Below are 14,346 nucleotides of genomic sequence, written 5' to 3'. Positions count from 1 at the left end.
GTTTGTTTGAATGTTATTAAGGGTATACCCATGATAATTGTTCTTCGGTCCACCATTGAAATTGTTTTGAATAACAAATTGAAAAATCAAGTTACAATTATGAAAGCCTAAACAAACCGTCAAATACATCTTTGGTCCAACCTAAATTTGTATTTTTAATGCCTAAAACATACAAATCAATAACCCGTATTATATGTTTTGAGATGAAATCGGAAATATTAAAATCGAAAAACCGAAAGCTAACTAATAATATTCTTTTTTTTAACGCCCAATTTATTAAATAACAAGGACTAATAGGTAGCTAGCCCTCAAAAAAGTGAACTCCAAGAGTACATCACCACAAAATTTAGTTCTCACCTAGGTACAACATTAATCAAAATTAAACTTACACCAATCTTCTCATTCGAGCCCTACCATTTTCCCCTTGTTTTTTACCCTTAAGAACGAATTATGTTTGATGTCTTCTTTTAGCCTTCTTATTGATACTCGCGCCTTGTTGAACAATGTTTCGTTTCTCGCCTTCCACAAGCACCAACATGCCATTAAGATGATCGATTAAATTGCTTTCTTCCTTCTATCATGGGCCCGAACGTTTGCGTGCTCATTTAGGAGGTCTCTAATTGAAAAAGCATAAACCGGTGGTGTCCCACACCAACTACTTATGAATTGCCAAACAACCGATGCCACGTAGCATGAAATGAGTACATGTTCCACCGATTCCAATGCATCCTCGCATAAAGGGCAAATATTTGTACTTTCTATAACCCCTCTTTTATGTAGCTCGTCTGACGCAGGTAGTCTTCCCATTTCTGCTTTCCACCATAAAAGATTTATCTTTAGAGGTACCAATGTATTCTATTCCATAACTATCCTTGCATTGCTTCGGATGTAAATATTAACTAATGAAGAACTAAAATCTTTTTTTTTTCGGGCTCAAACTAGTATGTTTTAAAATAAAATAAAATTATAATCCAAAGTAATATTCAGTTATTTTAAAAATTTGTTTTATGAAAATAAATTATGTTGGATTGTTTTGGTGTACTTCCATCATTCCATGTCACAATTTTCAGAAAGTTTAATTCTTTCACGTGAATACATGTTATACTAATTAAACAACCCGACATACGATATTATCTTAAATTTAATTAATAATAAAATGTTACCTAAAGTTGTAATTTTTAATTAAAAAGAAAGAGCATGACTAGTTTTTAATTGTTAAAACTTAAAAGTTTTACAACTAAAATATATTTTGACATGTTTTCAGACATGGGTGAGTCGAACACACATATGACCATTGAAGTTGTCGTTTAGTCACCCCTTGGTAACTTTGTAGATGTTCTTAATTCTTGTATGACGTTTCTTTTGTTTGTATCGATTAATTAGTAAACCATCATTAATAACAATTTTAAGTTTTTAACCACTAAAGATAAAATCAACTTTATAATATAGTTCATCTAAAACGTGACGTATCAAATTGTAGGCTTGACTTTAATATCTTGAAGTTGAAAGCCATGTTGCCAATATATATCAACTATTGACTTTGAATTTTTAAAACCAAATACCTCAATTTTCAACTTTGTAACATATATCCCATTTAATTTGTTGATCTTATCAAGTTCAACCCTCAAATTGGGTTTATGACGTCACGAGGTTACAATATTTTTTTAATATATTTTTGTTGAGAGATGACAAACTTTGTATATCAACTTCGGTGTAAATAAGATGACATTGTTTCCACACTGCCGGCAATTAAGTTGTTGTCTTTGAATAAGTCTTTCTTTTATAAGTTGTTTTTGAGAGTTTTGCATATACTCCGTGTAAGGACGATTTATTGTATTATATTTATCAAAGGAAAGTAATTTTTTTGTCTGAACAACGAATGTTACACTTTATAGAAAATGAACGTTTGATTTCGTATTCTACTCCATAACCATATTAACTTGTTAACTGAGAACATGATTTGGGACAAACCTTTGGTTTAGCTTGGCTCGACTTTCTCATGAATAACTCCAATGTTATGTGCGCTACATCTATGTTTAAAAGTTAAAAAAAAACACATGAGGTAAAAAATGAAATTCTTTATATTTATAGTTTTATTAAAGATATTTGCAACATTGACTCTTTTCAATGTGATATTTAGACTAATCAAATAAAGTAAAATGAATTAAATTAAAAAAATATCCAAGCAACTTCCTTTTATAAACTAAACTAGTAATTTGACCCCCCGCGTTGCGGTGGCATGGGCGGTTACCTAAATAGGTTGTGTTGGGTTGAACTTTACATGTTTACACATTGACCAATCTAACCTGATTACAATCTTGATAGTTTTCAAGCTATCAAAAAATAGTAACCAAAAGGCTCAGACAACATCATTGCCCATAGAAACCAATTTAGATAAGGGGGTTATTGTTTGGTTGAACCCAACGCATTCACATGTTCACCCGTTTAACCGAATTACGCTCTTTAACACATTCAAGACATCAAAAATAGGTACCAAAAAGGCTATGCCAACATCATCGCCAATATAGCTCAGGAAACCATCACAGTTTTAAATAATTTATGGATTCACGTATTGAGCCATCACAAATGAGTCAAAATTGCTAAAATCCAGAAAAAAAGAATAGAACAAATAAAAAACTCTTTGTATTCTATACCTGATGATGGTATTTAGAATCTAAATCAAGAAACTTTCCATAGGCTATAACTGCCTCTCTTTTGTAAAGCACCATTGTTTCTTCAATCTGACTAAGTGATTGGATACCTTCTTCATAGTCTATCATCAAGTAATAATGTTGATTAACACATTTAAAAAGAGTAGAAATAATGATGTTGATTAAAACATACCTGAAATTGAGGGTCTACAACTTCTTTACTTTTGATCATGTGTAGAGTTACAACGCCCTTGGTCTAAATGTAAAGTTCGTGTCTTTTTAGTTAGTGATTGTAGTTGCGGTTCAAAGTTAACATTCATTGTTCTTTAGCAGCTAGGATTCATTTCAGTGTGTATTTAGAAATAGAAAATAGAAGTTAACATAAAGTGAACATATACATAAATAAAAATTTAAAAATAAATTATAGTCAGAAAGTCACTTGCAGTTTTGATTGTCTATACATGAGGTTCAACCTATTTTTCAGCGTGTGCCTTTTTCTCCAAAGTCTGCACCAAAAAATGGTTCTGAATAGTACATTGCTATATACATTCTATTGTATGAGTTAACAGGGTCAACTGCAGTTCACTACCTACAAAATGGTGGTTTACACACTGATTTGTAATGGTTGAATATCATGTCTGAAGAAACACTAATGGACCCCGGGCAGATTACGGATAATCTGGGGGTTAAATAGATGTTTCCCACGAGGGGTTAGACCCGACAAAGATGGTTCTTCTGATAACCTGCAAAACAGACACCGTGAGCTCGTCACTGAGAAGGGGGGTACCTCCTTGTGACCACCATCCGGCGTGAGAATCAGACTAGATTGCTCTTGAATATAAGTGTATATTAAGAGATTGCTAGAGCAGATATCAGGTATAAGATGTAAGACACAAGATAAGATAGGATGATCATACCATTTGGGGTATTTATAGCCGAAGGTAAGTTTCCAAGAGGGTATAGCCGGTTGAATAGTATTCCTGTTCTACCAACTGTGGCCTACGCACGTGCCATGCTGGTAGTTGGTGGGTAGGCAGCGGCTGACAGTGACCAGGCCTGCTGTGTACTATTCATTTTCCACCAACTGCCGGCTATGCACGTGGTATGACAGGAGTTGGTGAGTAGGCAGCGGCTAATAGTGATATACAGTACAAGAGCATGTTGCTCGCCATACTGTTGTCAATGAGCTGTCGTATATTTGGTCAGATCTTTTGCCCATACCTCGTCAGGTACAGTACAAAAGATCTTCCAGTATCGTACGGACTGGCTCATTTGGGCGGGAGTATTCCTGCTTGCTCATTCCTTCTTCAGGTGACTACTGAATTATTATGAGAGTTAAGCCTTGTGCGTGTAGCCTTGCTGCGCGGGTAGCCTTCCCTGATGGCTGGTATCCGTAACTGCGGGAACAGGCGGAGTACTTGGAAACCATTGGGAGGCGTTTCCTGCGGGAACAGCTAGCGTACTGCGCGTAAGGACGTCACGTCTCTGAGCATGGTGGGTCCTGCGGATCCAGTTGGTCTCTGCGCAGGCGGGTTCAACCGCGCAGACGTCCGTTAAGGAGTCTTGCGGGTTCAACTGCGCAGACGTCCCTTTTCAAGGTGAGTCTTGCGGGTCCAACTGGGCTCTGCTGGGACCTACCTCTTCAATGTCTAATGTTTGTATCTAATATAACCATCAGAAAACCGCAGCATCACTGCAATGATTGGCATGCCATCATAATAACCTATAATAATTCTTCACATATTATAACTCATATGCATACATATTGATAGTAGCATGATGCAAGAAACTTACAGTTTTAATTAACACTTATAAAATATGATAATTTGGCACCCAAACCAACCCCGAACTTCATAACCTGAAGACAGATAACATTGCCCGATGAAATCGAAAAATGAAAGCCGTTGTAGTTTGTTAAATTTAGTTCATAATGTAATGTGGTTAGATAATTGGTGAAATGCATGTGTTCTTTTGCACCAATTGAAAACAGGTGGGGTTGACTAACTTTGGAAAATTAGTGTCAGATATTATTAATAATTGCTATTTACTTAGAACAATTGGTCACACAGAATAAATTTGAAAAAGATTTAAGATCTTGAATGATAATTCAAATAATATAAGTAAAAAAATACACTGATCACAGTATATAGTGGCAACAATTAAAAATGACTAATGATATGAAGTAAGGGGTTGTTGCTACAATGGTAGCATATTTGGTTAAGAACTTAAGGTCATAGAAAGTAAACAACTTTATAACTGGATTCTCTATATAGTCGAAAATGGTATGAATGTGTGATATGTAAAAGTCAAAATGGTAGGATGATTTATTCTATTCTTAATCCAATTCATGACTTTGGTAACGCATCAATAACTACAACCATAACATCAAACTGTTACAACATTAATTACACCAAAGATTAAGGTCAGTTAATAAACAGACAGTGAACGTTTATATGAATCGTAACATATAATGGTAAAATTAGGTCACCATACAGTGGTTGCACAGCATCACCACCGTACCTCCACCACTGCCATAGACAACTGTCGCCGCCTAGGGTTCCCAAATGGAACCCGACAAAACTCAATCTAAGCCACAGAAATGCCGCACAACATCAACCAGTCGAAATCGGAGACATAGACGGAGTAGCAGAGCAACATGGCAAGAGACAAATGCGTTTGTACATAGAGATTGATGGAACAACTTGCAAAGCAAAGGGTACAAGTGGGAATGTCCACCGACCCCTGAAATTGTAATTATATAAATACGTGAACAACTTCTTTGTATCAATTGAATGTTATGCTAATCAAGCAAACTAGATTAGCTGCAGGGTCGGCCTTAGGGTATGCATGGTAGTTGACGGCCACATGCCTGAAATTTTTTTAAAAAAAAAATTATAGGTTTTTTTAATGAAAAAAAATATGTATAATCAATATTTCAACACAATTACATAACCACTAGCTTAGTCTAGTGATAAGGGATTATGACATCTAACAAAAAAAAAATCGTGGGTTATTTTAGACATTTTTATACAAAAATTGTTTACACAACTTAAATCATAATCAAGTAAGCACATTTAAAATTAAATTGTTTAAACTCATCAAAATGTTTCTTTTACTTAAAACCAAAAAATTTTCGCCATTGAACCAAATATTTTTTCACATTCTTGAAGCCGGCCCTTATAAGTTGGACTACAGAATAATCAAACTTTAATAGACAACTTTGTTTAAACTACAAGTATACACTTCTTATGTACTTATTAATAACTTTTTGGTACTGGTCCAACAAAGGAAATGAATTAATATAGCATTCATGGCATAAAAAATTATGAAAAATTGATGTAATAACAAAACATGTATAATTGGACATACCTTTTCTTTGCTTTTTGGAGGAGTTGTTATCCCCTCTACACAACCACATTGTACTGATAATTTGATATAGTTAGTTTCAGCCTTAGGGCATGCGGACACCCCCACGCAGCCAAACGTCTGCATTGGATAAGTCTTCCAGCGACATTTGAATTAAGAGATGTTCAGATTTTAAGATGAAAGCGAATGACAGCGTGGTGGAACCCGGCTCTCACAATGGTTATGCATGTGTATATATTAATTTGTTAGGTTTGAGAAATATGATGTGACAGCTGACGTGACATGTTTGTAAACATTTAAAAGCCCTAGCATTGGAAAATAAAATGCTTTTGCTCCAATGATGAAATCGTCTAAGAATAATACAAGGTATGGCTAGGTTGTTTTCGACATCAAGTTGGTTTGGGACACCTCATGATTTCTAATCTAGTTATTGTTCATTTAGCTCAATTACCATACAAAGTGAGCCGATAAGAACTCATGACGTTTGTTTGGGGAGCGTCTTGCCAGAGACTAAACTGGTCCAAAGCATGGGATACGAAATATTCAACATCTTGATTTCGATTATCGTATCATCCACTTGGGCCAATTGTAACTACTAACAAAACCTTAAAAACAAGTTATTCACTTGTATTCTTGTCTATTTGGGATGTGGTTAAGACTTAACAAAGGTTCTTCCTATTAAAAATTCAAAAAGAAATAAAATTTGAAAAATTCAAACGATCTATGTACTCTTTTGCAATGACGTTGAAGAGGTATATTTATATTATTATTATTATTATGAAAAATTCTCAAAATAGTCTTTTTTTTCTTATGACAGAAAAGATAAAAATAGCTCAAAAGTTGTGTAAATTACAAATTTAGTCCAATCAAATCAATCTCTGTCGTGACATTTGGTAGATGAAAACCATCGACGGAGATCCAAATATAAAATATACACAACTTTTGGACTATTTTGATCTTCTCTCATTTAAAAATTTTCTATTATTATTATTATTATTATTATTATTATTATTTAGTTTGTGGTTGGGCATACCTACTAGCCTACCATCTCCTTCTGGTCAGTCATCATTGTCTTGAGTATTTATCATTCATGACTCTCTTGTAAAGTTGCCAGAATTGTACCCCAAAATCAAACCTACTCCAATAATGGCTCTATACCAAAACTTTCAAATTTGTATTGCATTGTGTGTATTTGTTTTTTAGTCAATCCAACTTTTTCAAAAAAAAAAGTTGTGTTTTAATTTTATGATTTTCTTATATTCTTTTAAAAGAAAAATTGCCTTTAAAACTATGTGCCGATTATATAAAAGTAGGTGACAAGAATAAAAAAGCTAGCTAAAATCTTTAACACACCTACTAAAAGAATAAACATAAGAATACATTTTTTTGTAAGATATCATCAATCAAATCTTCAACACACTATCTTTCTTATGAAAGAATCAAATAGCTTTCCACATAAATCCTATGGTATTATAATTTATTGTACTATTTTTATTATTCTCTAAGCATACATATCATATGAATCCAACTCGTGGGTATCTATTCTATATACCAAACAATGGACTTAGCGGACCTCTATAAACAAAAGTCTTAACTAAATTACTTTTTGTACATAACTATAAAACTTTTAAAAAAGTACAATATGATATTGTACATGGTAACATAAATACATTTAATGTAGAATATATTTCAACATTGAGTATTGATTCTAATCAAATCACATCAATGCACTAAAAAACCGATTTATGAGCCTTCCTTGGTTGACTTGGAAATTGTACAACCGGTTTTTAACGGGTAGTTGAACCAGGTTAATTAGTTAACCTTATAATTTCGTGGTATATGAAAGGCCGTTAGGTTAAAGCTGATCGATTCGATGTATAAAATATACCACTAGCTTAAAACTTTTAATAGGAAGTAAATATGGGTAACTAAAAATCTTAGGTCTAAAATCTAAAAAGTAATATTTACCTTGGGCATAAACTAATAATTCCGATGGCTCAAATTACAAACCATTCGTCCAATTTACCAGACTAAAAACGTACTAGCCACTTGCCGACATCCAATTGAAACCGATATTAACCAATTTTCAAAACATTGAATCACATCGTATACAAAAGATATTCATTTCAATGCCATTAGCACCCAAAAATATATAACAATTGTAGAACCATATAGTTTTGGGTGCTTGTTACATTCCCATACCATGAGTCCATGATACCAAACAAAATTAAAACAATTCAAAATTCACAAATCATTTTAAACACCTAACCAAAAGCAAAATAAAACGGGACCATATGAAAACTACACTAATCATTATCATCGTCATCTTGACCGTTCAATCAACCCCAAATCCTGATCCGACGGTCCAATCTTTGACAACTTTTCATCCTCAGTAACCCGTACAGCTTCTGAATCTCTTTCACAACAGGCACAGTACTACAACTACCCTCCATCACATACACTGTTTCCGCTTGTGACGTCGAATCCTCGGCCGTTATAACGGCGTTACTATTGCTCTGTAACGCCGTTATAACCGACTTCAACGCCCGGCCAGGCGACCCACAGTTAGCAATCATGATCTCGCTCATCTCAGCCGGACTCATAGTCGATCCGCTATGTAAAATCTCTTCAACTTGAGCGAACAACTTGTGTTCCTTTAAGCCTAAACAGTTGTTCGCTAGTGTTTTGAACGAATTAAAGTCGCACAACGGAAAATGTATGTGCACGTCGATTCTACCGGGGCGCAAAATCGAATTCAACGACGAATCCCCCGCGATTTTATCCTTGTTATTCATTGTGAAAACCATCAGTTTCTCATCACCACAACACGAGTTCAATATTCCATCCATGAAATTCAGTAAACCTATTACTGTTATATTAACTTTATTTGAATTTGTCAAATTCAAATTCGATGTAACGAATCGATCCAAATCTTCAACAACAATAACCGATTTCCGCCTAGTCTGTAACAAAAGCGTTTTCAAATCCGAATCATCCACCACTTTCGTTAAATCAATCTCATAAATATCGTAGTTCAAATGTTTCGCCATCGCGGCAATGAAGCTCGATTTACCAGTACCGGACGGTCCGTACAACAAATAACTCCGTTTCCAAACACGACCTAGTTTATGATAATATTGTTTCGATTTAAAAAACAAGTCCAGGTCGGATTTAACCTTCTTTTTAAGATCTGAATCCATCGCAATCGTGTCGAAAGTCGCTGGATGCGATAACCTAACGGACCTCCACCTGTGGATGGTTCCGTGGGTGTCCGCAACAGCTGACGTTTTGTTGGTATAAATCTTTAGCTCTTTATCTTCAGATGCTGCTCTGTATATGTGCTGGATGTAAGACTGCAAAATCCTTTGTCTGTCTTTCTTTTTCAATGTCAAAACTAACGTTTTCTTATAAGCATGTTGCTGAACAATCGCAACTTTGTTCGTCCACGTCACCCTGGCACCCAGGAACGTGTCTGAAACCGTCTGTTTATCGTCCAGACTGAAAACAATTCCGTTAGGTTTTGTTGTTCCGGATATTAGGTTTGTGTTGTTGGATTCTTCAATTGTTGGAAGAGTTGTCAGGTAATGATATACTTTAAGGTAAAACATATTATTCTGACCGTTTTCGTCGAGTTCAGGGACTTTAAGCGTTTGATGGACGTGAACACGGTCTTCAACCCAGTGGGTTAAGTTTTTAAAACGATGGATTAACGTCGTCCGGTATAAGAATAACCGGACGTAGACGAGTAAACAAAGAGCAATTAATAGCAAGAGGAAAAACCCCATTGGAAATGTTGGGGTTTGGGAGTTTTTGTATTAGATGCTTAGATTATTGGTTTATGGGCATTTGTGGATGTGGGTTTTTTTAGAAATTTTGATGTTAGATGATTGAATCTTTTGAGGACAGATTGATGGTGGTGGTTGACGGTGGCCACGGTGGCCGGAGATATTTATGGAGAGAGGAAAAGAAGTTGGAAATGAGAAAGAAGTTTGGAGAATAAGTCGGTAGCATCCGCGTAGAGTACGAGCTAAAATAGGAATTATATTAAACACGTAAGCAAAAATCCAATTTAAGGGGTACTTCAGATAATTTAATATAATAAACTATTATTATTTTGTTTTTTTTTATTAACTTGAAACTGATTAAAACTGTATGTTCAAAACCGGTTTATACGTTTTTTCATAAAAACCAGTTAACCGAACCGAAACCGATCAAAACCTGAACTGAGACTGATCAGAAACTGGTTTTAACTTTCGTTGACCAGCCCGAACCGGTTTTAAATTTTAAACCAATTTGTGCATCTCTAGTACGGGGTGACCAATGGTAAAAGGTCACCGCAGTTGGCCCAACTCAGCCGTACAAACTCTTAAACGACTTCAAGTTATCTTCAATTCCGGAGAAAACTCATCCATCTAAAGGTTCACTTGTGGTAAAGCCCAAACATCCTTATAATCAAACTAGATATCACAAAAATTCTAAATCTTTCGTCATCTAGCCACCCATCCCGCCTCCCCCGTAAAGTCTTGTTTGTGATGATTGAACCTAACTCTCCATTAGCCCTTTCAACTTAAAATTTAACTTTTTAACAAATTCTCAGGCATTTAATTTTTTTTTTGACTTTGTCCTGATGTTGAATCTATTCACATTATCAATAGATTGAGTTACTTGGTATTTTTGTATAAACACACCTAAATAAATACACCGGTCATGTAGGACGCTTACACTGTAGGTTTTTTTTTTCATGGGATAAGAAATGAAATGATAAGATTTTAGTTTGAATCTTCATTCTTAAGTTTTTTTTATAAAAGAAATGATAAGAAATGATAGAAAAACTTGGGTGTTTTAAGTCCCAAAGTTTTCTTGCCAATTTGGCATGATTTGGAAAGAAATGAAAGGATAAATATTTAAAATTACCACTTCACCCTTCAATGTACATCTAATAATTGTTTTAAAAAGGCTATATTTGTAAAACTACACATTTTTTCTTTTCATTTCCTTTCATTTAAACTAAAGAATGTAATTAACCATTTCTTTTCTTCCCATTTCTTTCATTTTTCATTAAACTTGAGAATGCATTATATGCATCTACTTTCTTTTCTTCTCCAATCATATCCAATCATATACTTTCCTTTCTTTTAATTAAAAACTCGAGAACGCAGTGTTAAGGTTGCATTCATCATTTTAATTAAAAACTCGAGAACGCAGTGTTAAGCTACAATTCATTTTAGGGCTGACAATTGGGTACATGTTAAAGATACGACAAGACCTGTTAAGCAAAAAAGTGCGGTATGTGAATTTTTATTTTCTTAAATAATTGAAATAACTAGACTAGACTCCCTCATTATCCTTTATTGGTACACAAAACTTCAAATTGTGTTATAGTCATGACGTATAAAGTAGTTAAACGAGTCGTATTCAAGTTTGATATTTGTGTTACGCCCGTCGCCTCTTATCTGTTAAACCTGTTAAGACACGAATTACCAGCCTTAATTCATTTGTTTATTTTATTTATTGTGTGAATTTGTATATTTAATAATATTTTATACAATGTACATCATCAAGTACAAATCATTGTTTTTCTTGTTTTTAGTGCTCAATAATGGTTTTGACCACCAAATTTCTCAATAAATATAAAAGAAAAGTTATTAACTATTTTAAATAAAAATCAATTACCCAAGAGTCTTTATCTCGTGGAATTGTTGTGTGTGATAGAGATGCTTTTTTACAAATGATTAAAATCCAAGTCACGTGGTAACATAAAAATATAGATCTATGAGCAATATTATTAGAGTGTATTTTTTAACTCCTCTCAACATGTTGAACATGGTTCAATGCTACAAACGATTGCTCGGGATCTAGGAGAGGGAACAAACTTAAGTTGGTGTTGATCTATAAATGCTATTTAATTGAATTGGAGAGTATATAATTCTTTACTATTCATTAGTATACTTGTTCGCATTTATAAACGGCGGAAAATAGATAGTTCTTTTTTCGTTTGGGTGGAATAAAAATATGTTATGTCATGGTGTAAGATACGCACTTTATAAAATTGCATCTGCTCTAAAAAAAGTTAACTTTTTCTTTATTTTCTGCTACGGTTTTGCCTCAGTTAATGTCATTTTCTCCTCCTAAGGGGCATTTTCAATACATCATCATAGCCTTTTAGTAAAAAAAAAACATGTATAATGAATAATGGCTCTTCAAACATTACACTTCAAGTAGGACATGCCCAAAAGAGGGTCGAGGAGGGCGACGGCCCAAGTCCTATTCATCCTGAGGGTCTTTAAGACCCATATGGACTTCATCTACATATATAATTTCCCATTACACAAGTAAACCTACACTCGAACTTCTTCCCTCTTCCCTTTAAAGGAGTTTGACTTTAGGATGAACGGTGGTGTATGGATATGGACAAACTAAAACTAAAAGTGTGTATTGGCGGCTTAATTGGTGTCTTTAACGTTTGATTCGTGCACCACATACACTTAGAATAGATTCATAATGATTTGTTTGTAAACTAAAAAGTCCGTTCAACTTTGTTCATATCTTCATTTTTATGGGTTAATATAAGATGTTAGAAGATGTCATCATAATATTAACACATAAGAATGATGAAAATGCCTCAAAAATCAAAATATTTCAAGAAGACAATAAGTTAAGCATAAATTACTTGGAAGAAGTTATATAAATTATTTTAACTAAATATATGATATAATAAAAAAACACATTAATTAAAAAAATTAGTTAATTAAAACTAAAGTGAAAGTTCAGTGTTTCCTCATGACTCATTAGTGAAGCCGTAAAAAAGAATTACTATTTTTAGATTCTTATATTTAAAAATATAATAATTACATTAAACTTTTAACTTGTTTAGAATAATCTTTTTTTATCTCTAGTATATATAAAACTTTCCCAAAAAGAAGCATATGTTATTAAATTTATATTCTTTACTTTAACTTTTCTTTGAACAATGATCCTTCCTTCGTCAATTGTCAATATATGTTTGTGAATAACATAAAAGTTAAACCAAAGTATTAATTCGTTTTTGACTTTACCAAATGTTTAATGTGACAAGGTTTGGACAGACGGAAACCGAATAGCTCAATAGAATCATCATCGTGGTCCACCTAACAACACCTAGTTGTTGTGCTGTCCGTTAGTTAGATATAATTAAGATGGTCATACACCTATGCATGCGTTATAAACATTTGTTTTTTTTCTTGAACGACAGCTTGTATTGAAAAAAAATGTTGAACAATTACATAGGAAAGCTTGTGCTAAGAACAACAAAAATATACCCAATGTTAATTATCTTTTATACATAATATGTGGAAGATATGTGTAGTGAGGAGATGCGTAGTTTATAGAAACCCGTCTTATATACCAAACACCTTCTAGCCTAATGATATTAACGTGTTGGAAAAAAAGAGTGTCTCTTCTCAAGTGGTGGTGAACAAAAATATGTAGATTTATAAGCAGTGGCGAAGCTTGGATGAGTTCGTCGGGAGGGCCGGACTCAAAATGAATATAGAAAAACCATAAACGTGGGGGGCGGGCTCAAATTTTAGGCCAAAACGAGTAAATTTACACCACGCATACAAATTTTCTGGCGAAAAATGATGAATTTACACCACTACGCAAAAAAACAGGGGCCGGGCCCTAAAGAAGCTTCGCCGATGTTTATGAGTATGATTAGAGGACGTGTGAGTTAAGTGTTGTAAAAAAATATCATTTATAAAGAAATAATATAAGCAAAGTAAATTAATTACACGGATGAGCCTATATGGTTTATGCCGAATTTTTTATTTTGTCTTCGATGTTTAAACAAACGAAACATTTCGGTTGTTGACCAACAAAACATAGAAACACATGGTGCTATCTTGAACTTACGAGTTTAGCTCCAACAATACAACTGATTTGGTTTTTGTGCTCTTGAAATGGTTTCATGAGTAGATGAAAGTTGTCTTTAAAGAACCATGACAAACATAAGGTCTCAATCAACTTAACATTTTTGCTCTTTTATCTATACAATATAGTTGAAGCATATTAAATAGGGGAAATGAGAACGTAGGAAACTATATAAATCTAGCAAACATGAAAACGTAAGAAACAATATCAATCTACATAAATAATTTTTATAATAACAAAGATAAAACCTAATAATAACAATAAATACACATAAAAACAAAAGGAAAAAAAAGCAAATAATGAAAAAAAACAAATACCTATAACATATCATAACCGGAAATCAGCAAATACGAACAAAAAATTAAATGCAAATACTTATAAAAACAAAACTAATAATAACAGCAAATTGGTTTTAACTGTT

The 14,346-nt window shown here is 33.7% G+C and overlaps 1 pseudogene; it reads right to left on the bottom strand.

Annotated features, from left to right (window-relative positions):
- Positions 1–8,267: 8,267 nt before the first annotated feature.
- Positions 8,268–9,875, bottom strand: LOC143630727 (AAA-ATPase At2g46620 pseudogene; annotated as a pseudogene).
- Between the last annotated feature and the right edge of the window lie 4,471 nt (positions 9,876–14,346).

Source organism: Bidens hawaiensis, unplaced genomic scaffold (genome assembly GCF_021521415.1).
Source record: "Bidens hawaiensis isolate Kalapana, Puna unplaced genomic scaffold, B.hawaiensis_p1.1 tig00005780_1, whole genome shotgun sequence".
NCBI lineage: Eukaryota > Viridiplantae > Streptophyta > Magnoliopsida > Asterales > Asteraceae > Bidens > Bidens hawaiensis.
Note: the sequence above shows the minus strand (reverse complement) of the source record. Positions and strands in the feature narration are given on the sequence as shown.